Source organism: Oryzias latipes, chromosome 5, assembly GCF_053564925.1.
Source record: "Oryzias latipes strain Hd-rR chromosome 5, Olatipes_Hd-rR_3.1".
In the NCBI taxonomy this organism is placed as follows: Eukaryota; Metazoa; Chordata; class Actinopteri; order Beloniformes; family Adrianichthyidae; genus Oryzias; species Oryzias latipes.
The window spans coordinates 32,944,762-32,972,696 of NC_136241.1; the positions used below are offsets into that span (position 1 = coordinate 32,944,762).

At 43.6% G+C, this 27,935-nt stretch overlaps 1 protein-coding gene across 4 annotated transcripts in view; it reads left to right on the forward strand.

Annotated features, from left to right (window-relative positions):
• Positions 1-13,752: 13,752 nt before the first annotated feature.
• Positions 13,753-27,935, forward strand: part of LOC101175150 (plexin-A1) — a 186,880-nt gene continuing 172,697 nt past the window's right edge. For all 4 annotated transcript variants that reach the window (XM_011475605.4, XM_011475607.4, XM_011475606.4 and 1 more), the window contains exon 1: positions 13,753-13,898. The gene's annotated coding sequence lies outside the window, so the exon portion shown is untranslated. The remainder of the gene's footprint in view (positions 13,899-27,935) is intronic.

Here is a 27,935-nt window from a genome sequence, read left to right on the forward strand (position 1 = left end):
TTACCTTCCCAGGCTCCTCTTAATCACTTCTTTTCTCTCTTTTTTTCTTTCATTATCTCTGAGTCTCTCTGTTTCCTCCTGGCCTCTTCTGCTGCCCGTCGAGGATTCGCAACAATGACTTGTTGACTGGATTAAGTGATGCAGTGTCTGTTGTGTGCGTGAGTGTGTGCTAATCAATGAGCAGATGTGGTTCACTAAGCTGCTAAACATCCTCTGACATGTCGTCCAATTAGCTTTGTCAAACGGGGATATCTTCACTATCCGCACAAGGTCATGAGATAACGGAGAACATGGCAGTGGAGCTTCCTGTGTGTGTGTGTGGTGAGTCGAAAGAAGATGGAGACACTGAGCCATAGTCTGCTTTGCTCAAAGGCATTGGGGATGCAGTTTGCACCTTCTCTGACTCTGTGCAGCTGAGAAATGAATGCAGGAATCCTTTTTTCCATCTCTTCTCTTTCAGACTGTGACTAAAGCCAAGAACTGCATTGGACTGAAGAGGCACCTTTCAACACACCCACTGCTTTCCATTCTCTTCTCTGCGCTGTCACAGACGCCCAGTGGTGATGATGAACTGAGGAGGGATGTTGTTTTTCTTTTCTTCCCTGATAAAGTGCCTTAAAATAAGTGCACGCACCCATGTTTCATGATAACTCGCCATATATTCTATTGTGGTTTCTTCATGGAAACTCGAGCACAAAGAATGGAGTTTAGGTTCTTTGCTGCTGCCTTTCCGAGTCCATATCTGTTGGCTTTTTAATTAGTTCTATCTTGTCCATCCAACTTCTGACCCTGACGAATCCTTTTGGAGGCTGCTGGAGCCTATCCCAGCTAATGTTGGTGGTGAGGGTAAAGTTTTTTGCAGGATCACAAAGTCACTCCATTTTGAGTCACCAATTAACCTGTGATGCGTGTCTTTAAGGCCAGAGTGTCTGGAGAAAGCCTACGTGCATCCGTGCACGAGTAGAAGCTCCAGACAGAATAGTCCCAGCTGGGATTCCAACCAGGGACTTCTGCTGCAAGATAAAGCAGCTAATCACTACGCCACCAAGCAGCCCTTAATCTTGTGTTTTAGAAAAAAAATCCTACGTTTTTAATCACATTTAAGCTAAAAACTGTGAAAAGTCAGTAACAGATATGGGCTAACCTGTGAATCAACAATTTACTGTCTGGTGTTTAAAAAAAATAAAGGTAGAAGTCAAACAGGAGTCCCATGTCGCTTCAGAAGAACATTGTTTTACGGAAAATCAATACTTTTTCTATTCAGTCACTGAGCTTTTAATTCTTTTTTAATAAAACGCATAAAGCAAATCATTGCTGTCTTTAAAAATTCTCCAGGAAGCTTTCTGGAGTCACAACAATCATCCTTTGGTGTTCAAACATGACGTTTCCATGAAGAAAGCAGCTCTGCCAAACGGCGTTCAAGCAGCCAAAAACATGGTTGTTTTTTTCAGGTTTGAGACTTTCTTGGCTGGTTGTGTGGAAGACAAGTGTGAGTGCTCCTCGCAGCTCCGCCTCGGCTGGAGATGGAGGCACTGAACTGAGGCCAGCTCTGCCGTGCTACTCCTACATGTCACCTTTTTCTCTCTCTCTGCCGTCAATTCCTCCGCAGAAGAGATCTCAGAGGGAAAAGCAGGAGAGTGTTGTGTGTCCCTATGTCTGTGTGAGCACATGTGAGAAGAAGAATCAGAAACATTTTCAGGTAAACATGCCACATCAGGCCCTCCAGAAACAAATCTTCAGAAACATCAAGGTCTGATAGAGAAGACATTATGTAAGCTCCCTCGTGTGGATTATATAAGAATCACTGGATGTGACATGTGTAGGAAAAGTCGATGAAACTCCTTCGGTTTTCAGAGAAAACGATCAGAAGTGTCTTTTTTAAGTTAGCTGAACAACATGAAAATGTTCGGCTTTGTGTGTCGGCTCTCATTAGGTTTAAATAAGGTTAATATGTGGCTTATGGAAAAGCACCTGTTGATTCAGAAAAGAAATGCTCTTTGTTTTGGCATTCACTCCTGATGAAGAGTGAAGTGAAAACCTGCATCCATTCAGGCGCGATGAAGGACGGCCGTGAACGAGGTGCAGGGCAGTTAAACAGGAACAGGCTGAAAGGTTCAGACTGCTGGCAATGAAATATTTAAAGGCCAACTCCAACAAAAATCCTGTTTTCTGCATGTTCTTGTGAAAGTTTTCTGGCGACAAAATAAAAATGAAGCTTTCTCTCAGTATGTTTTTATTTAAACTGTTTTGGCGCAGTGGTTAGCGCTTTTGCCTCGCATTAAGAAAGCTCCCCCGGTTCTAGTCCCGGCTGGGGGGACCTGAAACAGAACAACAATGGGGGACCGTTCTGTGTGGAGTTTGCATCCCCGTCATGCGTGGGTTTTCTCCAGCTTCCTCCCAGTGTCCAAAAACATGCTTCATAGGTTAATAGGTTACTCTACATTGCCCATAGGTGTGAATGTGAGAGTGCATGGGTGTGTGATTGTGGCCCTGTGACAGACTGGCGACCTGTCTGGGGTGTCCCCTGCCTTCGTCCACAAGTGGGCAGCATGGGCTCCGGCAGCCCCGCAACCCCGAAAGGGACAAAAAAGGGTGTTTTGAAAAGATCATATTTGTGTTGTAGAAAGTAAGCTGGGTGTGTCACAAGCTCTCTGCTCTGACCTCTCAGCAATGGGGATGGGGAAGGGGGGCGGGCTTGCTCCTGCCAACAGTCTTGCCCACAACTCAGAGGCTAATTTCTGATGAACACCTGCAGAAACATGCCATAGCACATCACATATTTCAGACTGTCGAATTGCACATGTGAGTGTGTTTTCATGCGCCAACATACTCAGGTTACAGTCAGGTTTCTTTACTTTATCATGTAAAACGCAAAACTGGTTTCTGCAACTAGAATTAGGGGTGAAGCAAACCTGTTTTCCTGAGGTAGATTTCTGCCTCCAAACCAAACAAACACCGGCAAATTGTGTTCCATTGGTTTTCTCTAAGAGCACATTTTCATGGCTGAGGTTACTGAGACTCAGGACTCCCCTCACAAGGTAACTGAAAGGTGATAATGTAATGTAAAAACCTGGTTGCTGTGCAAAAAAACTTGTAATCCAATTTTTTTTTAGACAGGATTCTCACAGAAAGCAGGTTATTGTGCCTTAACACCAGGAGCCCACCCACAGCAAACCCAGGGTTGCAACATTCGACAACCAATATTCAGAGTACCCAACAAAAGTCTTTATTTCACATGAATACGTTTTTGTTTCTTGCTTTCAAAGTGAACCTTGTGCTGTTAAAAACTGAAATCCAATGTTTTATTTTGTCCCAATGCTCGCACAGATTAATCGTTGTGATGTTGGGTCCATTTAGCGTTGCTGTAGGCTGCTGTCTAAGCATTCTGTGACCAAAAACAGATTTAAAGCAATAACTGCAACCAGATGGTGTAGCTCTTTGGTCATCCTGCTTTTCTGTGTGGTCGATTCACACCTGGATTAGGTTCACCTGCAGGTGAATCGCACCAGTGTTCACTTGCAAGTAAACTGAGGCTTTCATTTTTAACCCTTGTGCTATCCTAGGCAATTTAACATTGGGAGTTGGGTCATCTAGACCCACTAGACAGTGCGCTGAACCTTTTTTCTTCAATGATTTGTGATCTTCACTGGTGTCCATGGACTACATGAAATCTTTCCACCTTTATCCACCTTTGTCATGGTAGGGAGAACACGTCAATGTAAGGGGGGGGGGGTCATCTAAGATAGCACAAGGGTTATGGAAAACAGATTTCCTTGTTTGGTCCTGACCAGAGTTCAGGTAAGCTTTCATACCTGCCCGAACAAGGGTGGGAAAGTCCAATCCCAGTGTTCAGGGCCACTGTTCTGCCTGTTTTTCCAATGTTCTACATCTACTGCTTATTATCTGAATGGGAGGCGACAAAGGTAGAAATACATGTTGAAAAGTGGGTCACCTGTCATTGAGATCTGGGGTTAGACTAGCTTACACCAGGGAGTGCTAGAGAGCCATGCATATGTATAAAAATCACTTCATTTTGAAGCTTTAAAAAAAAAGAAAAAATCTTCAGTTTATGTTTTTTATGTTACAAATGATTTTTTGTTTCTTCGGATGTTATTGATGTTCCCTCCATCCTGTGATAACATTATAGCCTTGTGAGGCTTTAAGACAGTCGGATCATTTGCAGGCGGGTTTCCTTTCTGCACAACTGTGCTCATTTTAGGTTTTTACCCGAGGCCATGGGGCTGTGTGTCTTTACATAGGATCTTGTGTCCTCTCCACCTTCTCAATAATTCAATGGAAAGAGGAGATGTCAGCTCTGCCATAATTACTTTGTGAGGGTGACAATCCCTCCTGTCAAGGACAAGATGGGAGCGAGCTTTACAGTGCTGAAGTGAGCACGGAGATGGCGCGTCAGCGGCGAATGCCTCATCTGCTGCGAGCTGATGAAACTGGGGGTAATTTCTGAGGAGAGCGGTGACAGCATGCGCTGCTTTTGTACTCCAAACAGACTCAACTCAGCGCTTCAGCCCCGCTAAGCATCCGAACAGGAACATAACAATATTACTGCTGAAAAAAGTGATTTTACGCACAGATGCAGGCTTCATTTAGGATCCTTTGAGTGGGGTTTTTGGACTCATTTGCAAGACTGTCGGGGCTTCAAGAGGTAAGACAAGCCGTCAGCCTTTGGCAGAGCGGCACAGTACAGTGTGAGATATGATTCCAGCTCTGGACCCAGCTGAGATGACAGACTCTGTTAATTTAACACCAGGCAAACCTCAAACATCCTGCTCAGAGAAAGCCTCAGAGTAAGCCAAACCTGCCAGGAAGTGACTGAAACTGTTACTGTCACTGAGACCTAACTTCTTGGCACCCGCAAAGGCTTGGCACCGAGTCTGAGCTTTCAAACCTGCCAGCCGTCATTAGAAAAAGGATGTTTCGACACACTACAACCCAAAACTACCTATAGGAGAAATCCCTGGACCAAAATAGATCAACTCTGTCGGAGCCTGAATAAGATTTCCCGAGGAAGCTCCTCACTGTCACATCGGGCCTGATGTAGAAGTGAAAGCAGAGCCAAGATCAGCTGATGATGAAACTCCTCCTGTCTGCTCTGAAATCCTGCAGATCAGGCTTTAGATCTAAATCCCATCTCTGTTTTTTTTTTCTCTGCATCCTGCAGTTTATTCAGAATGTAAACAACTTTCACATTCAAGCTTTCAGATACTGAGCTTCATTAAGTTTATGAATGAAGAAAAAGCGGCAGGCATGGCGCAGAGGCAGAGCGGTCAACATCTGATTGGAAAATTGCAGGCTCGGTTCCCTCCTTGCTCGCCCATTTGTCCAAGTGTCCTTGGGCAAAACACTGAGCCCCACATTGCTCCTGGTGGTTATAGGTTGGCGCCAGTGTTTGGGATTGGAGCATCAGTGTGTGAATGTGATTGTAAAGCACTGTCGGCCTCCAAGGAAGGCAGTAAAGCGTTAAATAAATACATGTCATTTACCATTTTCACCTATTTTGTCCAAAACAATCAAAATAGTTTAAGACCACACTGCAGGTAGATCAGGGCTAATATTTTTAAGAATGAGGGTGATGTAATGTCAAAGTTACAGTTTGTAAATGTGTTTTGTTCCTGATAATTTTTGTTTTATTTGTCTTATTCTTAGTGTCAAACCTTCAATTCGACTTGTCCATCACCTTCACCCAACAGTGGCTGGTACAGGCTCCAGCAACCCCGTGACCCCGAAAGGGATACTGCGGGCCAAAAAGTTGGATGGAGCAGTTTCATGAAAAAAATTAGCATGACAAAACAGAAAGAGAGAGAACGCTTTACCATCAAGCCAACTGTGAAGTTTTTGCCTGAGCATCAGACTCCTGGAATTTGATTTCGGTGAGCCTCTGATCTAAAAAGCCTCTAATGATGAGGCCTGATTCATGTAAAATGAAAGACATTCATGGACTTGTTAAAGCTGTACCTCTAATTGAGCTAAAGCAGGAATGGGATCTAATGAACATCACTTTTCCACTGAGGTTGTGAGGTATTTATAAAGGGACATAAAAAAAAAACTTCTAGATGATCAGTTTCCCACCTAATGAGGCTGATCAAAGGAAAGATCCCAAATCGTTCCTGTGTTTTTAATGGTCAAACTCCTCTGCCACATTCATAATTAGAGGAATCCGTCTTCAGACTTACAGCTCATTCACCACACGCCAAACTGCTCCTTTTCTGATTCATGAACGCCGGAAAATGTTCCTCGGGCAGCTGCAAATGATTATCCCACTATTCTTCTTCCCTCACGATGACAGATTGCAGCCCAAAGGAAAACGTTGGGCAGAGGAGGAACTCCGGCCAAGACAGGTGATTTTTGTCTAATGGATGTTAATGCGGCAGACATGGCGGAGGATATCCCCAGTGGTGTACACTTACAGTTAATTGATAACCGAGGTCTATGAAAAGATGCTCAGTAAATCATGGCCAATGAGGCTGGCTATAGGGTTGCAGCAATTACAAAAAAAAAGGTCTCCAGAGTCTTGTAAGAGTTCCCACTTCTGAAATGCATTCTGTATTAATAATTAAAATGGAAATACTCACAACTCAGACGACTTCACTCAAGACTTTACTGTGTAAAGCATCCCAACAGTGCAAGGTGTGAGAATCGCACCAACTGCAGACTGCTCTGATAGCAGCCTTTAGTTTTCTCTGTTACTGATGGATTTTAGTCTTCTTAATGAGCTCCGCTCTTCTGGAGGTGCTTTCCACCTTTAGCTAAATAATTCAGCAGAATGCACGTGTCGTCTGACTGAGGCTTATTCAGAGCCGAGGCCGTGTTTAAAAATCTGAAATATCTTTTTAATTAGGAAACGATGGTGGATTCTTCTAGCACCTCTGACTAAAGTGCACCAAGCTCGCTCAAATTTAGAATCCAATTTATTTGATTTTGTCAAAATCCAGCCCCAAAGTCATTTTACAGACTTCATATGATGACACGAAACACATGACATACAAAATACACGTTGGAGTACATGTTTTATTTCAAAATCATTTTATAAAAGTAGAAGTACTAAAATTACCCAATAAAATTTTTAAAAGTGAAAAAAACATATTAACGTTTGAACATTTAAAGTATAAAACGTGAGGAGTTGAGAAAAAATAAAATCAAAAATTGTTGAACAAATTCTGTTTTTTCCAGATTTTTATGTAAAATTTAGAAAATCTGTTTTTGTTTACCGTGTTTTTGTTATTAACCAAAGTTTATCTGATGTGTACATAAACTGGGAATTCATTTGTTGGATTTCTTGCTGATTTCAAATATTTTAAAGTCCCTCCGTCCATTTTCTCGACCCTCTGAATCCCTTTCAGGGTCACGATGTCATGTTTCTGTCCTGCACCTTCACTTCCACCCTCCTTTCTTCTCCAGTCACCTCTGCTGGGGGTTTACTCATTTTGCTCCAGCCGTGTCCAACAGTATTTCAGAGGCTCGGGTTCACGCCATCACTGCCAGTTTGTTGAGTCAGTTCACGTTCCAGCACTTGCTAGTTAATGTCGCCTAGCTTTTCACGTTGATGACCATTTTTCTGGTTCTGCTCAAGAGTTCTGCCTGTCCCTTTGGGAAGTCCAAACACATGGGGTTAGTGGAGCCTTTCAAGGCTACTGTTGGGCAAAGGCAGGGTACACCTGGTATAGGTCGCCAGTCTGTTGCAGGGCCAAAATAGTGTTAAATAATTGTTGTTTGACCCTCGTCCGTGTTTGTGTTACAGTTTCTCCATGGCTGACATGTTGACGTTGGTTGTAGACACACTGTCACGTCGACAGGTGTCCTTTCATCCATCTGGATGTCGGCGGATATAAAACCGCACAGATTCACAACTTGAAGTTTGAATTCAGAAGAGGTTTAACCCTTGTGTTATCTTAGATGACCCCACCCTCACATTGACATGTTATCCCTACCATGACAAAGGTGGATAAAGGTGGAAAGATTTCATGTAATCCATGGACACCAGTGAAGATCACAAATCATTGAAGGAAAAAGGTTCAGCGCACTTTCTAGTGGGTCTAGATGACCCAACTCCCAACGTTAAAGTGCCTAGGATAGCACAAGGGTTACTCTGACTTCACAAGCTGACAGTTTCCTTATATTAAATCAACTAAAGATATTAGGCTAAACTATTGACTGTATATGAGAACTGGACTGAGCTACCTCTCCTTCTGCCATTCTAAACAGGAAGTACCCGCTGGCTCCAAGAAGCCAAAATCCCACAGACTATTATAGAGAAATAAACAGCTGTTACTCAGTCATTGTATTGGTCAGAATAACTATTCTTGCTCTGATATCTTTTTTTTTTTTTAAATAGTTTCTTGATAGTCCTAGTTCAAGTTATTCAAGGTATAAACTGACCAATCAGATGTCCCATAAAAAGTAGGTGGAGCCTGTAGGACCCACATCCAACATTCAAAATGTTGGACAGATTTTGTGGAGCCCACTTTCAAGTGGTAGGAGTGTAATCATCCAGCAAGCTCACTTCTTATTGGAGAGTGGTTGCCATAGAAACTCAGTCTGACTCAGACCTGCTTTCTGAGGTCTCCTGGCTCCAACATGATGACATCCGTACGGGGGAAAAAATGCAACTGAATTGATTTGATTTGGTTACAGCTGGAAGTAAACCCTTTTCCATGGGTGTGGTCCCACTCAGTCCAGTTCTCAGATACAGTCAACGGTCTGACCTACAAAACCAAGGGACATTTTTGAAATGGTTTTTGTCCATGAAAGTCTGCTTGGAAAAACAAAAGATGCTGAGGGAGAAATGGCACTGAAGGGACAGTAAAAACAGATCAGATGAGTCTCACCGCATGACTTCCTGATAAACTGCTCTCCAACAGTTGGCCATCTTGCTATTAGCCAATTAATGGCCCATTACCTGTTTAGCAAGAGCTCTGCCCCCTCAGGTTACAGGGTCAACAAAGCAGTGGTTCACCCTCTGGCTCTAATCAGATTGGCTTTCCTTAATGATGCAGATCAGGATTTTTTTCCCTTCCTTTTTGCTTATTTGGAAAATAAAATGAGTGTTGTCATTGCCTGATACTTTGTCTAAATCTAAAAAGGACTTCCTATAGTTGGTGTCATTACTTTTGTGACTTGTAGCTCGGGTGGTAAGGTGGGAAGCTACCGTGCAGGAAACCAGGGTTCGATTCCCGGAGGGGAATGAGCAATGGTACTGGGGGCAATTACCATATCAATGGCGAGCAGTTAACATCACTCAGTGAGGGTCCTTAGGCAAGACCCTTAACGCTACTGCCTCCCGAGCGCGGTTTCGGCTGCAGCTCGCTCATTTGAGCGGTCAAATGCGGAGAAAGAATTTCCCTTTGTGGGATAAAATACAGTGTATAAAAAAAAAAAAAAGAAACCTTTGAGGGTTTTGTGACAGTGATTACAAATGGATTTTTTTTCTGTTTCACTGGAACAAAACTCACATCCATTCTCTCTGCTGGATGTTTTCCCAGAAATGCATACATTGCACGACATAAATATGGGTTAGTGTATTAACTGCGTGTGCTTTCAAGGGCAACTGGGGCTCTTTTTTTCTCCACACAATTGGTGAGCGGTTACATCTCTCTGCTCTCTTCTAATGTTTGTTTTTTCTCTTGACAATTTAGGCCCATTAATAGTGTATGAATTTAAAAGAAAGGCAAATAAAAATCAAAGCAGCACCAACACACATTTTTGCAATGTTCGGAACGTTTTCAGCGCTTGGCTTGTGTGCTGCCTGCCGAAGTCCTGACAGCTGAGATGAATCTGCTTCATTAAAAAAAGGATCACTGAGCTCTGTAGACAAAACTACTGTTGCTTGTGCACTGGCGGTTCGTGTACATGGAAGAGGGTATCCTAATTTTTGAAAAGTTTTTTTTATGGGACTTATTTAAATCACAGCAGAACCGAGGAGGAGAAAAGTGACTTTTCACGCGGTCTTTTAATAATGATTTACATCAAGCTAATTCATGATATCTGAAAGAAGGGGACGGACAAAACACATCAAGTGTGCAGGTTCAAGCATGAGAAGCGAGAATGGTACGGTCCGGAGGTCTGTTAAAATGGACGTGAAACTCAGTTTGACTCGAATCAAGGTTTTGCAGGCTCTCTCAGTGGGCTTACACCAGCGTTTAAAAGCTCAGTGGCGGGGTGAACTCAGGGGGATTTTCTGGCAAAGTGCTGAAATTCAGAGGCTCATTCATTTTATGTAAATGTCCTTGTCAGTCTTCATCAAAAATTCCCATACTACTTATCCCAGCGAACACACACTCTCCTTGACACAGCATAGCAGTCCAGGTGGTGTGGTTATTGCCAGATCTCACTCTCTGCTCTCCTGAGTGCAATTGGTAAGCTGAGCTGCCTGTTTCAATGACTCACTTACAGCAAAAGCTTCTTTGTTGGAGAAACATAATGGAGCAGAAACTGAAACATCTTTTCATCCAACACTTGATGTTTGCTAAATTTTGGGTCATATCCCTATTTTTTTTATAGAACAGCCATATACATAATGTACATTGAGTATGTTCTTCAGATTATTGCAGAATCTTGTCACATGACTTTTAAGTTCAAAGGTTTTTCTGTGCTTCATTTATTCCTAACTAACTAGTAAAATAGCTATTTTCTTTGAAATATTTATTTGTGTAAAGCAAAGTCCTCCTGTCAGGATAAACTGTGAAAATGCTGTTAATTAGCGATATTTACTGTCAGAACCCACGGAGCCAGCAAAGCATTCTGGGTAATGTATTTGTTTATCTCAGCCTGTGGAACTTCACACAGGTCTCCTGTTTGTAAAAAAAACTGGTCCCTGTAGTGGATTTGCTGATGCACTTTCAAAAGGTTTAGTCAAATATTTACCAGTGAAGTTAACTTAACACCTATCCTATTGGGTCTGTTGTAGGCTCATGTAGCTGAAACTATGAGTTATTTAACAATTTTAGAAATAGCTTCACTTACATTTTGTTATTATTAATTGATTCCTTTTGGGGATTATTCTGTTCTGTCGCCGCAAAAACTGAAAATTGTGAAAACTCCAGTCGTATGAACTCATCCTAATAGTTACCATAGTATGTTTTCATTGAGAAAAAAAAAAACTTGTTAAAAAATATCTTTAATGTAACTTTTTTAGTTATTTTAACTAAAAAAAGGACCCCAAAAAAGCCCTGCCATCTCCAAAAACCCTAGCATATTTGTTCAGCAGTATTTCAGATCAAGGTACTTTAAGTCAGTTAAGTAAGATTTTGAGCTTTCACGGTATTTAAGTTAAGTGAATCATTTACATTTAGAACACCTCAACCTACATACTGGTGAAAGTTGGAATTGTGCATTTAGCTCAGAAATGATGCTTACAAGTGCTGTGTATTGGCAAGATTCTGACGATATGCATCGCAATACACGTCACAATACGATGAACATCGTGATACACATGTCACGATGTGGAACGCATCATGATATACATGTCACAATACGATTACATTGTGATACACGTCACGATATGATGTAACCCAAGCCTGTAACAGAACATATTACAATTTTTAAAGACTATGACTTTGAAAAACGTTGAACACTAAAATCCCGTTCACGTGCACGCCTCTGGTATCACGTTGTCATTCTCGGCCATGTTCAGAGGAGTGTCGACTTTGAGCTGTGTGACATCAACTGCCAGACTAACGAGGGAACATCCAGCACGAGATGGTCCTCGTGAGATCTTCTTCTTTTGGTGTAGAGCTGCTGAAAGAGTGAACTAGTGGTCAGGGGTTTGAATGGAACGTAAAAGTGAAGCTCTCAAAAACGATACCAGTATTTCTGATTAAATCATCACAATATTTTACAGAATCCAGTTTTTCCTACACCCCCTGTGCTCTGTTCACACCGCACAGTGCCTCACCTTCACTTTCGACTGTCGGCATCCATCCAGTAAAGCACCCCTTCCTTATAGTCCCACTTTAATTGTCTTTTGATCTCTTTTTAAAGCTTTCCCAGAGGTCTTTTAATTATGATTACGTCGGTTTTAGCCAAATTCCAAAAAGCTGTTGTTTCATAGGACAAAGTGTCAGCAGAGTGGCAGTAGAGCGGATCGGGTCTACAAGCCTGTGTTCAACTCTGACACAAACAAATGACAAACATAACGTCTTGATAACAATGGTTATATATCAAAGAAGAACGAACCATCCAGTCTGTGTAGAAGTGTTTCAGTTCATTTTTAATGTGTTGCTATCTGTAAAGTGTTTTTCAAACACTAAATGTCCATAACAATAAAAAAAAGATCCCGTTATCCTAAAATGTCCTTGAATTTGCTCGGAGGCGATGCTATGATAAAAAGATGGCCTTGTGGGTGCAGCGTGTCTCAGATCTGTCATCAAGATGTCACTCACTTCCTGTCGGCTTCCACTGACTGATGGGGGGGCAGAACGCTACTTATCTGGACTTTCCTTGGCTGTACACTCAACCAGACTGACCTTTGCTTCGAACAGAGCTGCCAGCTCCTGCGGGGGGCTAACCCACGCTGCAGAAACAGAAGGAACAAAACAACAGTAAGGGACAAACGGGCCAGCAGCATTTAATAGACCAGTTTTACATGTGCAGAAAGAATCCATCAAGAGTCCCACCTCCTATCATCCTGCAGTTGTTTTTCCAAATCCAAAAATAGTAAACTTCTTTAGGCTTCAGAGATGTTTGATTCACTGAAGCTGAGTTTTTAGTTTGTTTAATGTCCAAGTTCAAGTTTATAATATTATAAGGCGCCTTAAAATGACCGCAGTCAAACAAGACATTGGACATAAAAAGCAACACCTAAGAGGTTAAAACAATTAAAGATATAAATAAGTATTACATAAACATAAGATAAAAGCAAAACAATAAGAGTGAAACATACAGAGCAGAGTTGGTGCTGTGTCAAAAGCCTGGCTATATGAACTCGTTTTGAGAAGTTTTTTTTTTTAAATGGACAGTGAGGAGGCCTACCTGGGTAACGTTCGTTCCCCAGCTTCCCCAGCCAGATTGAAAATGCTCGTTCCTCTTGGACTTCCAGGAGAAGGTTAGAGTATAAGGAAAGAGAAGCTAATCATGAATAGATTAAAGTCTGAGCTAAAAGCAAAAAAAAAAAATTAAGATAAAAGCTGGATGAAAGATGGATTTCTGTCAGAGGAGGAGTTGATGGACAAGTGTGATAAAAACGTTTTGGCGTTGTAAAATTTTCAAGAGAAAATAGCCTGTTGTTTTAATGTGAGACTAAGCATTAGGAACTTCTATTTTATTGTGACTTTAATAAACCCCCCTGGTGGTCTTAGATTGGGTTTTAACATTGTATGTAAATATTGGATCAAATTTTATTAAATTATTGAAAAACCCTTGTTTTTAGTCTCTGTTTAATTTAACATGTTTTTATTTAAATCTTTAATTCTAGGCTGAAATTGTTCTGACTTTTTTTTCTGACCTTGTTTGCGTTGTTGACTGTGATTCAGCAAATCCTTCAGCTTTATTTACCTCTTTACTTTAGACAATCGATGGGCGCATAGCGTTTATTCATGAAATCAAACAAGTGTTTTCTATCAAATACAGTAAAAGTTATGAAGATGCATCAGTTTAACTCTGGAAAGTGTCACTGCATGAAATATTCATGAAAACCTCCTCAGTCTTTACATCTGATGCTGTGAAGCCCCCTGTGGGTGGGCTGAGGTACTGCACGCCTTCTCCTCCTCCCTCCTCCTATCCCTCCTCCCTCTCGGAGCCGGAGCTGCATTCCTCTCCTCTCCATTCACACGCAGGGAGCCGTCGGAGAGGGAGCACCGCCGCTGCGTGACCAGCGTGGAAATGTTTCCAAGTTTTGGAATTTAAAACCATGGCGGGGATTTGGGTCCCGGGGATCCCGTGAAGACGTAAGTACCGGCAGAAGTCCCGCGCGCGTCCAAGCCGCAGTTTTTCTGGATTTCTTTCTGCTCGTTAGCTCTCTGCTCGGTCGGTGTGTGGCGAGTTTGCTTGAACAGGATTTCTAACCCACGATGCCGCTCCACTATTTTTCTCCTTGAGCCCCATGAGTTCCAGTTGAAGCTCTGCGTGAAAAACGCGTGAAGGAGCACGCGGATCCACTTTTCTTGAGGCGGAGGCGCGCGTCTGTTGCGTGAAACTGCAGATGCGCCGCGATGCTCCATTCCTCCACCAACTTGCTTCATTTGGAGGCTTTTTTGCGCAGCGTGGAATAGCTCCCGGATTCCGCGCGTGTGCGCTCGCTGCAGTGAGTTTAGAGTTTGAGGCTGAACGTTCACGCGTGGAACAGCAGCCGCCCTCCTCATGGACCCCCAAATCTCAGGGATTCAGCTCAGCTGTCGCCTGCGTTTGCGCACCGAGGGCGCAGGAGGAGGCGGTGGGACTTTTCTCTGATTGTTGCTCCGGATTGGAACCAGTTTATTTTTCCCATTAAAAGCACCTGAGGAGGAGGGGGGAGAGGGGGAGGGGGGCAGTTGAGATTTCTCTGGGGGCTTTAGAGACGCAGTGCTTTGCTCCAAAATCGATTCCCCTATTAGCTTTGAAATAATTAGAAATAGTGTTGGAGTGATGTGAAAGGATCGCTAATCTGCTAACGAATGAGAGGCAATTTGTAAGCTTTGTTATTCGACAGCAATTAAATTCCCCCTTTTGAGCGGGGATGGAGCGGGGAGGCGGGCTGCGGGGGGGGGGGGGGGGGGGGGGGCTTGGTGAGTGCGCGGAGTGCGCACTGGCTGCGCGCGTCGGCGGTGCGCTCTCATCGGATTCTCCTCACTTCTATTTGGCTTTTTAATCAAATCCCGGGTAACCAAATGAGCCCCCACCCACCCTGCGCCCGCGCGCGCTGCGTGAATTCAATTGCAGCCCCCTTTTAAACATGTATTCATTCTATTAAATCAGCAGAGGCGTGGAGAGAAGCTGAAGCAGCTTTTTTTTCTAAATAAAGGAGGAGAGTGGCCAGACTCTGAGGACAGAAGGGTGTGAATGCAGTTTTTAAACCAAGTGGCTGTCCTGCATATGATCACTCACCTGAACGCATCAGTGAAGCAGGAATAAAGAGACCAGATACTGCATCATCACACACACAAACCAAATTTTGCACCAGTTTTTTGCCTGATCTGAACTGAAATGGCAATAATGTGGACAAACCAAACCCAAACTTTGAGGCTGGTTGAATAACCAGAACTGAGGAGATGCTGGTTTTGTTGTTGTTTGTGTGGTTAATACGGTTCCTGTGAAGGAATCCTGCTGCAATTAGCAGACAGTAATAGGACCGTAATGTTATGGTTGCATGTTCAGGCATGTTCTTAACGACTGCTGCCTTCCTGGGCTCACCGTGTGTGGCAACATCAAAATGAAACACTATTCCCAAAACTCAAGGTTTGTGCAGAAAAAAAAATGTCACCTTGTAAGGCACTTTACATAAAAGTTGGCAATCCACCCAGAAAATTACAAGCAATTTGCCTCAATCATCCCTAATTATGATACAGATCTGCTCCACAATGGAGCAGCCATGTCATGAATTTTCAAACTCCACTGTCTGCTGCTCCTGCTGCTCAGAAGTCAGTGATGTCCCAGCTTTGGAATCCGAGCTGACATGTGCACTTTGCAGCCCCGTGGCCCGGCCTTTGTGCTGCTGTCCCCGCGTTGCATTCCTCTGGACCCGTCAGGCGTGTTTCAGGTCTAATTGTATTGCAGTTGGATGACAAAACACAAGAGCTGAGTTGAGGCTGCAGCCAACATGCACATAGCCCTGCAAAATGTGGCCATACATGTTTGTTTTATTTAATAGTTTTTTTTTATTTTAAAGGAGCAAAAAAAATCAAAGGTGTGGATGAAATTTCTGCAAAAATCAACAGCTCTTTCCCTGCTGTGGTGAGGACTTTTAGAGAACTCCTGCAGGCTGTGCTGCTCAGTGATTTATGCTGTCATGCAACAGACCAATGTAACAGTCTTGTTTAGTAGTTGTGCTGCATTTTTTACATTTTAAACCGGTGCAAGAGTCATCTTTAGGCGTTTCTTCCTCTGCAAACTCCCGCTGCCACTCAGCCTTTTCCCTAACGCTCTGATTGTCAAAAGCTCCCGAGTATCTCCGCCTTTTTCTTCCATTTTCCATCTTTCACCCTTTTCCTGCTCCTGAAAGCACCTTTCATGGCTGCCTTGGTGTTCCATTTTCCACACACCTTTAGATTCTTCAGCGTTGATCGTTGCCTTGGCTCATTGCTTCCATCCTGAAAGAGGATCTCCTCCCCCCTTATGTGTTAGAGCCTTCTTGGCTGTAAAGTAATATCTGTTTTCCTATCGCAGCGCGAGGACATGACTTGTTTTTATTACATAGGTTTTCATTTGTGTCAGTCATCCTAAAGAGGTTAGCCGGGATGTTTCCGGCGCTCCGCTAAATGAAGCGCCTATCATCCACTCGTCTTTTCCCAACACCTCGGTCTAGATTCTCTTTATTCTCTCTCCGACGTGAAGCCTCGCCCCGTCCTCTCTGCCTCTCAGTTGTGTGTTTGTGCGATGCCCCGAGGCGAGGAGCCACACAGAGGCAATATTAAAACACATTACAGGGGGAGCAGCAGTGGGGCTCCATCTATAGACCCCTATGCTTCTGCACACATCTCTCATGGTGCGGCTGACGAGCCCTAATATGAAAGGAACCGGGTTGCCAATACCTGACGGGTCTACCTCGACTGACTTCTCAAATTAGAATGACCTCCATTTGGCCCACATAAGAAGCTGGGATGGAGAGTCTGTGGGCGTTGTTGACCCGCAAAGTGGTGGTGCATTACCAGTCATATCAAGAGGTGAATTTGGAGGTGAGCCGGCGGCACAAACCCTCATCAGTTCCAATCAGGGACAAATTTAAAGCCAGCCTGAGCTTTCTGCAAGCGCCATGGTGATTTCATCTGAAGAAGAGGCTGCTCTCGGGGCTGCATGTTTTATTTTTGGCTCTCCTGAAGCTGCTGGAATGTGGAATATACTGCAGATTGGGGAATTTGAAATGAAAGTTGGATGTGTAAAAGTTTGACCCCTTCCTTACTGCACCCCCCACCCCCACTTCAGTTGTCACTAAGCTAATTTGAGCGGAAATGTGGCGCAGCAGAGGCGGCGAGGAAAAGACTTTTTTTTTTTTGGAAGAAGGCAGCTTTAGTTCCTCCGTCTCTGCAGTGCTCATCCAAGTGAACTGCCTGTTATGTATAATTAATTTTCTCCTCTCTCGGTTTATTTTTATCGCCTGCTTTTAACAGTTTCTTCAAAGAAGCCCCCCCTCCTGCTCCTGTTCTCTGAAAGTGACAGCTGCTTGGGTTTGGGAGAGGCTTTTTTTTCAAGCAGGCACTGAAAAGGCCAACCACAAATCCAAATTTAAAGACCCGCTCCCATGCAAAGCGTGGTTGTATCCTAATTGCTTGGTGCACATGTGGTGCATTTACCATTTTGTAGTGCTGTCCAAATCTAGAATTCCAAAATTAAGTGACCTAGAAATTTCCAAGCGTGGCGAATATAGACCACAATGCATAGCGTTGGAGTAATATTTTTTATGTGAACATTTGATTTAAATTCATTTGTTCTATCATCCAGGTTTTCATAATCCGAACAGACTGGACTCATAATAGTCTTGTGTAAAACGTTCAAACTTATAGCTAGGCTTTTGATTTCAGAAAAACAAATACTGGTTGCCAATTTTTTTGCACCGGTAATGTTAGGTTGGGGGTGTGTGGGGCTGAAAGTGTAAACAGAGAGCTCTCAGCAATAGAGAGGAAGGGGGGATAGGGTTGTTGCACGCCAACGATCCCGCCCACAACTCAAAGGTGAATTTCTGATGAACTCCCGCCGCTCTGCAGAAACTATGTCCTAGAAAACGACGCAGATTTTTGGACTTTGGCTAGAAATGGTACAATCAAAATAAAAACCACTGTGAACGCTTTGAAGAATGACCAGAGTGCGAAACATGCCTGATAATTTGTATAGAAACAAATATCTGTGCCTGTTTGAGCTGTTTGGGGTCATTCGTTTTGGTGGGGGGATGAGTCGGGAATCTTGTTGTCGTCTTATTTTCATCCATTTCTTTTTTATTGAGGAAGCGTTAGATTTATTTTTCCCATGAAGTCACGCCGGCAGTTTAATTTGCGGAAGAGCCTGACGTCCAAACCGGTCTGGGCTTGTGGGCAAGCATCATCCCGAAAGCCGCCTGGCTTGAGTTATCGTCACCCCCGAGGTTCGGTCGGAAGACTCGCTTCCTCTCCTGACCCACTGGCCTTTTTTTGGAAATCCCGCCGTCACTGCAGCTTGTGGGCACAACCTCAGCATCAGTGGTTTCCTCCCTGGCATGCTAATGCTCTTGTCAGCATTCTGAGCGTCTCCCGTCAGACTCTCAGACAGGCAGCCTGGGTCCTCTATGTGTGCCGACGTAAAAATGGCCCTCTCTGTCCTCTGCCATCGATCAGGAAGCCACACTTCCTTCCTGTAACACAACACAAGTCCAATGCCTGTCATTTGTATTGTTGTGTAATTTTACTGCTTAGGTGTTCAACCCAGAGGCGTGGACTGCATTTTTGCTCCGTGACTTTCAAAGTCCAGTTTCGGTTTACTCGTGTGTTTGTGAGTTTCCTCCTAGGATCATTCCTTCCTTTCTGGGATCTTCTCTGAAACTCGTACGTCGTTCCGTAGTCATATTAGCCTGGAGCTGTGCGCAGCTGCTTGATGATATCCTGTAGTTACAGATCATTATTTTCTTGTGTAAATTCAAATTTAAAAGCTCGTTTGAGCAAATAATACATAGCGCAGATCCCTTTAAAATGCATTATGGAATAATCTACATGGCTTATGTAAAGCATCATAAAAGCTGCATCTTTTTAATCTGTTTGACACAGAAAAAAACCATAAAGTTAATGACCCCAAAAGAATTACAGCATCAAACGTGTGGTCATTTAAAAAGAAAATAGTGATAGAAGCACATATGTGAACACAGTGAGGACTTTCCTGCAGATTCGGCGTCTGTGTATTTTCCTGTTTTTTGGCATTGACCGATGAGTTTGAGCTCGGCTGGTGAGAATCTGAAGTGACGGTTTCTGGACCCGTCTGTCGGGAACGCTGTCAGAGTCGGCGTGCTACTGCTGCTGCCATGGTCTAAGTTTAGACCGAGGAGCCCACTGGTTGTTTACTGTGCACACTTGAGTCTGTCTGCATCTTCAGGCATGTTTGGCTTGTTAATGAGAAACGCTGTGTGAGAGATGAAGCGGCGTGCTGTGGGCGTGCGCCTGTGCATGCATTTGCATTGAGATAAGCCCTGCATGGTTGATGTGCATTTTTTTCTCTTTCTTTTTTTTTTTGATGTGCAGGATGCAATCCTTCTGGGTCTGAGTGAGGACTTGGCTGTGGTGTGTGAAACAGGAAGGAGTTTACAAAGGCACACAGACTTTTATGGCTGTAATAGACATTTGTAAATATTTGTGTGACCTAAAGTCTCCTGATGTAATGATGTATTCACAGTCATTTTGTCATAACTGTTATGGTTCAGACTATAAAGACATGAAGAAACCAGACAGACGGTCCCACTTTGATCATCGTCTTTACTTACAAAAAAGTTAATCGCCAAACTTGAAGAATCATTTTAGATTTTTCATTAACAGATGATCAAAGGAATTTAAAATTTCAAACAAAAATTGTTTTTCCTGTCTCAGAGCCTTATTACTGCTAAGCCTGAGTCACATGCATCTGTGTGTGTGTGTGTGTGGGGGGGGGGGGGGGGGGGGGGTTGCTCTGGTGGTTTTGGATTGTCTGGGACTGTGGAAGGTCATGCGGAGGAGTGGCTGCATCTTAAGGCGTCTTTCGGTTCCCTTGAGGCTCGTAGGACCACTTTTAACTACATCATGAAGATGGAACGTACCATTGTTTTGCATGGGCTGAAGTATTTGGCTGAAGTATTTGTCAGGATAATGTAAGTTGCATGCACTTATGACATGGACCAGTTCAATATCAGACAATATTTGCATGGACCAGCCTGCATGAGGCTGAAGTGAACTTCAATTTTCCAGTTTTTCTTAACTTTTCAGGGTAATGTTCATCGTCATCCTCTGTAAAGTATTTGCAGCTGCTTTAAACATTTGTCCACTAGATTTCATGTAGGAAACTAAACTCTGATTGTCTAATTTCCTCATTTCTTACAGCCAGACTGCTCGCCAAAAGCCCATAAGGAGTCCGCACTTACTTCATGAAGAACACTAATGGGCTTCATGCTCAGTTGCAGGATTTTTGGGGGTAGAAAAAATGAGAATCCGCCTGCGTCTCACCTGCTTCAGCTTTACTTACCTTTACGTGTTGTTTAAGTGTTCTCTATGACCCGTCGCCTGCAGCATGATCGTAGAAACAAATGTACATGAACATTTTCACTCTACGGGTTCACGTCTATGACCTTGATATTTCCTTTGGGCCACCTGATCATTTTTTGCCCACAGACTGCCCGTGTCCACCCATATCCACCTGAAGCTGGGATTGGTTCTGTATTTTTCCTAGTGAGTCTTGGTACCTGCCGCTTTTCAGTTCCTTCTTTCATTACCACCTCATGTTGCACACTCTCTTGGTTTCCTGTTGTTCTTACCTGGAGCAATGTTAAATAATTCAGTTGGCCCCCCACTCCCTGACCCTGTAAATAAGACTAATAGAAGGCGGGTTTCAGAAGAGAGCCACTTGCCCAGGGAAGGCACGGCTGCAGGCTAGCCTATAAATCAGCTGGCTGCCTGTCTGGCTGCTTTACGGTGTTTGTGTTGTGCGCTACAAAAGAGTCGCCTCTATGTGAGGAGAAACTCGTTTTGGAGAGGGGGTCAGCAGTTGCTGGCATTAGCTCCATGGCAGCCATGGACTGGAGAAAACAGGGCAACACGTGTTTGAGGTTTGTCTTTTGGTACATTTTGGCATCTTGCATGTGATAAACCCCCAGAAAGAGATGCAGAAATACATCGGATATGTGGGTAAAGAATAAAAAAATGCCAGCCGATGTGAGGACCTAAAAGTGCGTAGATCAGAAGACGACAAGTGCTATAGACTTTTGTATCCCACTTATTATGATTGGAATTTTTTTCCTTTTCTGCCATTTTTATTCTTTGGAGGAACAGAACCTGCAGTGGGGCTCTTTAAATCCACTTCAGTCCCTCTTCAGCTACAGAAAGAAGACTAGATCTTTAGTAGCTTTACCCAAGTGTCCTTTTGTAGCTCTGCCCAGATCCTCACATCAGTACGCCCAGCGACAGCATGCAGTTTTCTTTAGGCTATAGCTGGGCCCTGTCAGAGTTTAGTGCGACCTAATAAGTTTTAACGATTTCTGGTAAAAGCTAAATTTCTTTACTGACAACTACTGCCTGGAGGAAAATTCTGTCCAATTAGCTTCTTTGAAGAAAAGCTAAAATTACATGACAGAAGGGCAGCATGAGCTTTGGACGCCTCCTTTCATCCGTCCACGGGTTCTGTGGCGGCTCCCCTTTGATTCCTGCTCTCAATCTATTGAATGATGCCATTATGCAATGGCATTCCGATCACAGACATATATACAAGACATGCAAACGACAGCAACCCAATACTACACTAACCAGCTGCGAAGCAATGCAAATACTTAATGCTGGTATTTTCATTGGGAGCTGCAAAAGGAAACGTGGTAAAAGTATTTTTGGACCACGCATGTCATGGTTTTATGTTTTTCCCACATAAACCGTGGAGTTTCGTAACACTTTGAAACTTGGGTCAGAAGCCTTGTGACGCTCCACACGCTTTGGGTTTTTCTCTCCTCCAGCCTCAGTGGAAACATGTGGCGTCTGACCGTAAAAGCCGACCTCCCCTCAGCCTTCCTGCCTGATGCAGCTTGTTAGGGCAAAGCCCAGTTGTGCAGAACCTCTGCTAATACCTCTAGCAGACCCGGGTCACCTCCATGCAGGAACAGAATAAATCCTGGAGCTGCCTTTAAGTCGCACCTCCCTCCCCTGCCTCCTGCTGAGAAGCAGAGCTGGGTAGGGCGGGCTCCAGTCCAGACAATGGTGGACTCTGGGGGGGAAAAGGGGTGTGGTCTGTTCTGAAGCCAGAAAAGAAGAGGAGGGGGTAAAAAGGATGGGACGTGGGGGGTCAGAGGTTAGACTGATCCCTACTTTGAAGGTGTGGTGGGGTTGTGGAGGTTTTATTGCTTGGGTCTCTTGTTGCTTTTTGCCCAGCCTGGGGTAATCTGCTCCTGCCTGGTGGAGGAGGGGAGGGGGCGTGGGTGTACGTTGCAGGCCGCAGTCCCATGATGGCTGCAGTTGTTTTCAGTGACCTCTGCCCCAACCTCTTCTCTCCCCTGCCAGGAGCTGTCGTGGAGGTCAGCTGCTGGCTCAGGTGAGGAGGAGCAGGGTGGGAGGAGTTTTTTTTATTTTGTTCTCTGGACGTGACGCAATCTGCAAACCCGAAAGAATGTTCCGCGTTCCAGATGAATTGGGGTGTGTTTAACTTGTGTAACTTGTTTTTGCAAAGTGGTGTGAGTGCGGAGGAGCTGCCCCCGCTTTCCTTCTTCGTCTGATTCACCACGATACGTTTCCTTGGTTTCCAGTGGATGTGAAGGAATGCGGCCGTCCTGCTTGATCGGCTCAGAGCTTTATCGTTGGTCTTAAGGTCAACACAGTTCCTGACGCACCCCTCTGCCTGTTCTCTGACACATGTGGCAAAGGAACTTTAACACGAGTGGAGAAAAAGTTTCAAATGTCCCGTTAAAATATGCCAACTTAGACATTTGAGGAGAGGATTTAGTGCTACGGACGGATCTCCCTGATTTGAAACGTTTGATTCCATCCAGATGACAGGAAAATGTGCTGCAAAGTCAGAAGTAGCCCATCTCCCTGTCTGTTTGTAGCTGCCTCGACATAAAAGCTTTGAGTGTTTAGATTTGTGAAAGGGCGGGATGGAAGGAATCGAAACAAAATGCTGCCAGAAACAGCTGAGGGGAGAAAAAAGAGAGACACAGCCAAGAAGCAAAGGAGGGGACTTGGCAGCGTTTTCTTCTGCAGAAAAGAAAAAGCAGCTCACACCTTAGAATAATAGATGATGTTTTAGAGGAAAAACTCTTGGATGCTAGAGCGGGGGGGGGGGGGGGGGGGGGACCGGGAGTGTGCAGAAAGAGGAATGACAGAACGGAGGGAGGCTGATCAAAATGTAATTAAAACCCCACTGCAGCTCCGAACAGCTGCTGTGCCACCATGCCACACCAGATTCACTCTTTTCTTCATTTTAAAGCCAAACAGATGTTTTGAGGGGGCGGTGACTTTATTAAAGAAGAGTTTTGCTTTCAGTGTTAGGTGGAACTTTGGTCGCTTCTGCTGGTCAAAGCAGTGCAAGCTGATATCTGCTTTTCCGTTTAACCAACACTTTGGTTCTGTTTGTTGCTGTTGAAGTGCCTTTGAGCTCCGACTTCATGGAAAACACGGCAGTTGTGACCACCTGTTGCATTACTCAGAAGAATTGTAGAAATCTAGCAACTTTATTGTTCTTTTCTCCATGGAACCAGTCAAATGAAACCATAGAGGCAAACTGACTCAAATTGCCATTTTTATCATTTAAATCAGTGGTCCCCCCCCCCCCCCCCCATTAACCTGGGGGAGTCGGGGACCACTGATTTAAATGGTAAATGGTAACATAACCTACCCCCCCCCCCCCCCCCCCCCCCCCACACACACACTTTCTTTCACAATCTGATTCTAAAGGAAGTTTTACTTTGAAAAACTCCTGGATTCTCCCCGCCACATCTGCCTCACACTTGACGCCTATCAAGTCGCTCAGTCAAAGATCGATCCGCTACTTTCTTAAAGCAACTGCTCTGAACGTTAAATCAAATCCCCCAATCTAGCAAAGGTAATAAACAACACATGGATTTGGATAGTTTCTTTTGGCAGGAAAAAAGTCAGTAAGGACACAGAGGAAGCGCCTGTGATTTCAAAATAAAAGAAAGCTGCATTTAACAGACAAAAACCAGTAGAGTCTACTCCTTAATGTGGATTTATTGGGACAGTTGTTCCAACAGGCCATAATAAAAATGCAGAATATTTAGCAACCAGCTGTCTAATATTAAAAGGATGCTGCTAATAAAGTTGAAGAAAAAAGATTTTAGTGACCATTTTTTTCTCTTTTAGTTTTTTATTTATTTGTCACACCTTAAAAGTTAAACTTTACCCTCAAAAGTTAGGGGAAGCTAGAAACAAAAATGATGCTCACTTCAGGCACAGACAGGGCGGTACGTGAAAATATAGTTTGACACTCAACCGGTCTGTGGCCAGAAAAAGGTTTTAAAGGATTTCAGATTTGCTGTAGCGTTTCTGTTGCTAACTTGTCCGTTTCCGACGTTGAGCTTTTGAGTCAGTGTGCTGGACGGTTGTGGTCGGCTCTCATGTATTCTGCTTACCTTCTTCACACCGACCTGCATCGTTTGTGGATTTCCGTTTACCCCTCTTCTGATTTGGATGTTTCATCGTCAGCGTGCAGAGATCCTCTTCTGCATTTTTTTTCCTGCCCTTTTTAGAGGATGTGATGAAAACGTCTGTTTAATCATGCGGAGAGGTCAACCAATCAAAGGGCTGAGGCCGAGTGATTTGAAGGCCCTTTCAGAGCTCAGCTGGAGGGAGAGGAAAGGCATGGCGATGAAGAAAGGGCGAGGGGAGGGTCTTTGACTGCTTTATGGCGTAGGTCACCTCTTCCTATAACACCTCTGGGCCTTGACTTTAAGATAAATTCATGGAAGGAGTTTGCAGTAAAGACCTGACAGATACTCTTTCTAATTTTAGATTTCTGTTCCAAATGGATTGTTTTAAGAACGACAAATGTTAAAAATGTTTTTTAAGTTGTCTTTAACTTTTATTTTATTTTAAAATAGGATGTTTACACAGATTTTTTAAAAAATAATTTAATTTTGCTGCTTTCCACCTCATAATTGTCATTGAATCGTTCCATCACATACATCTGTCACATCTTTTTAAATCACTGCAGCAAAATGGGCTCATTTTAAGATTTGAATGTTTGCATTCATTTCAGAGTTTTAAAGTCTTCAAACGAACTTCTGCCGGATGTGCAAAAGTCATAAAAACACTGAGGAGACATTCCGATGACACTTTATTGTTATTTTTTCAAGTATTCTTTACTCCCCTATTTATGCTTTACTAATTTGTTTAAATAATTTTATGCTTTGTGGGAATTTTTGTTGTGTTGAAGCACTTTGGTTCCCTGACGGTGTTGCTACCGTCTATAGAAATGAAGCTCATTTAGTATTTCTAAATTCCCTCCCTCCCTCCCTGCTGTTTCCTCTTTAGGGTCACAGCGATGCTGAATCCTGCATTTCAGATTTTTTGTGCGTCTTTGGACATTACTTATCGTGTCAAACTCATAGGTAAATTGTAAAGAGAAACTGAAAGTGTGGCTTGAGCAGAGTCATATGGTTTCTGTCGCTGTGTGACCTTAAGATGGTTCAGATAAAGTTTGTTGACCCCATAATATTTATGGATATTGTAAACGCTGTGTGAGCTTTAAAGCAGTTTTTGTGGATGTGACCCTGCCTAAAGGTGGCTGATTGTGGCGTTGTGACATCACATGTTTGTTTGACTTCCTTTCGGCGTTTCAGACAGACGGCCTGCATGAGGGTGCGTGTGGCGGCCGCCGCACATGTGGTTTGCACATGACCAGTGGAAAAGAACTGAACTTGTTCGTTACCGCTCATTGTGTTGAGGTTTTTTTTTTTTTTGTATCCACAATCGCACTGATCTAAGATCATTTGGAGTTTGGTTTTTTACCCAAAGACGACGCCCGGGACTCCTTTGAGGCTCTAGGTGGGACGTGCTTCTCCTGGTTTTCATCAGATCCTGGTATCAGTAGAGCTTTAAGTTGTTGTTGTTTCTTTTGGATGGTTGTTGCTCTGCTTTGAAAAGGGCTTTTCTTTGGGAGGTGATCTCATCACATTTGCAAAGGAGAGTCTGGTCTGCTGATTTCCTTTTGTTCTTTTTTTGCTTAAAAGATTGCACAGCAACAGGGTGAGCGGCGTTATCCCCTTCACCTGCTGCTGGATTTGATGCTGCTGCCGATTGGTCCACATGATCAGTTTTTGAAAGATTATGACAAGATCTGTTTCTGTGCAAGCAGCAAGATTACAGGGGATTCACAGCTGACAGGTCTCAGAACCTCCACCTGGATCTGCGGCAGCAGGTCTGGACTGAAGAGGCTATAGAAACATCTTTCCAGTGTTCATGAACAGTATCATTTGTAGGAACCAATGACTCCTGACTGCTTAATAAATATCACATTTCTTGGGTGAGTTGTCATGGCTACAGATGGTGTTTATGGTTTCGTGGGACTTTTCAGTGGCAGCTGTAACCAAGATCATAAACCCACCTGACCAATAGATGGAGAAGAGAACTTGGACTAAAGTTCTCGAATATATGCTTTTCTCAAACGTTATCGCGGTTAAGAAGGCCGCTGTACTCACTCACGTCGAAGAATTCCTTTTGATAAAACCACTTATGGTTTGCTGCAAGAGCTTCAAAAGTTGAATAATATTTGTGAAACATTTACTGTTCTCAGACAGTCTTGCGTATTTAAAACTATATAAAAACTCAAACTAGTTTGTAAGTGGAGCAAATCTATCACACTTTGCAGTAGATGATTGGTTGTTTTGGTTTAAAAGTGCTTTAATAAGGTTATTGTTGATGCATTCTTTGCATCATACACTCAGAAATTGTATTTTTGTGATTTATAGAAGGTTTCCTTTAAGTATTTTAGAGTATGTGACTGCTGTGGTTTTGTGCCCAAAAAAATGTAAGATTGTGTAGCAGAAGTATATCACAATACTTTGAAGCACCTCAGATGCAATTTGTGGTTTTCTTTGAAGGTTTAAAAAGAGTCCAAATAAACAGAGGAGTCTTCCTGTTCAGTGATTGGTTCAGGTATTTCTCCAGGCTTAGGAAAGGCCAACTGAAAGGTTTGTCCTCTTTGTTTCTTGCTTGTTAGCCAATAAAAAATGTTTTATTTTTTTTTATTTTTTCCGGAAAATGTTTGTTTTGTAAAACACAAATCAAGCCGAAATCAAACCGTGACCCAAAACTCGAGGTTTGGACCAAATTGTATAGAAAGTAAATCGTGTTTCTACTAACATTTACAGGTTTGGAAGGCTAACATTCTTTTCTTCTTTGTGTTATTCTAAATGGATTAAATGTATGTTCAGAAAGCTTCTGTTTGGAGGATTTTTAATGATCCCTTCCTGCATAAAAGCTGCAGGCCTGCGTGCGGATTCGGCTGCTTTGCCCTGACGGTTTCTCTGGTTTCTCATCCAGCCGGTGAGTTAGTCGTTGTGGAGTACCACTCCAGCAGATAACTGGCATCTTGCTGTCTCTTTTACTCTGCCTCTCCCTCCCCTCTCTTCCCCAGGACCTTGCGTTGGCGTGTGCTGATGAGCGCCGAGTGGGTACGCTCACGAGTGGTGTGTGTATGTGTGTGTGTGTGTGTGTGTGTGTTTGAGGGCTAGGAAAACGGTGGGAGCTCCATTTGTTGTGTAAATGCAAGCCGCTAATTGACTGCCGGGCACGCAGCCTCTCCTTCAGCGGCTGAACCCTGCCCTCCACCGGGTCCCGGGGATCCTGCCAGGGGAATGTTTAGCCCCTCACACACACATCGGTGCACGCGGCCAACAGCCTCCCTTTCTTTATTTTTGCTCTGCTGGAGCAGGCCTGGCGTATGGCCAGAGAGCGTATGGGCACGGCGCGGGCCTCTCGCTGATCAGCCTTTCTGATGAAAACGGCGTGGAGCTTCTGTAACGCATTTTCATCATCTCAATTATTCTCCCTGTTTGTAGAGAATTCTTATTCGTTGGAAATAAAGATTGTTTTCAACCAAACAGACTTTGGCAAATCCCTGCAGGTCTCACCTCACAGGTGTTAGTTACAGAA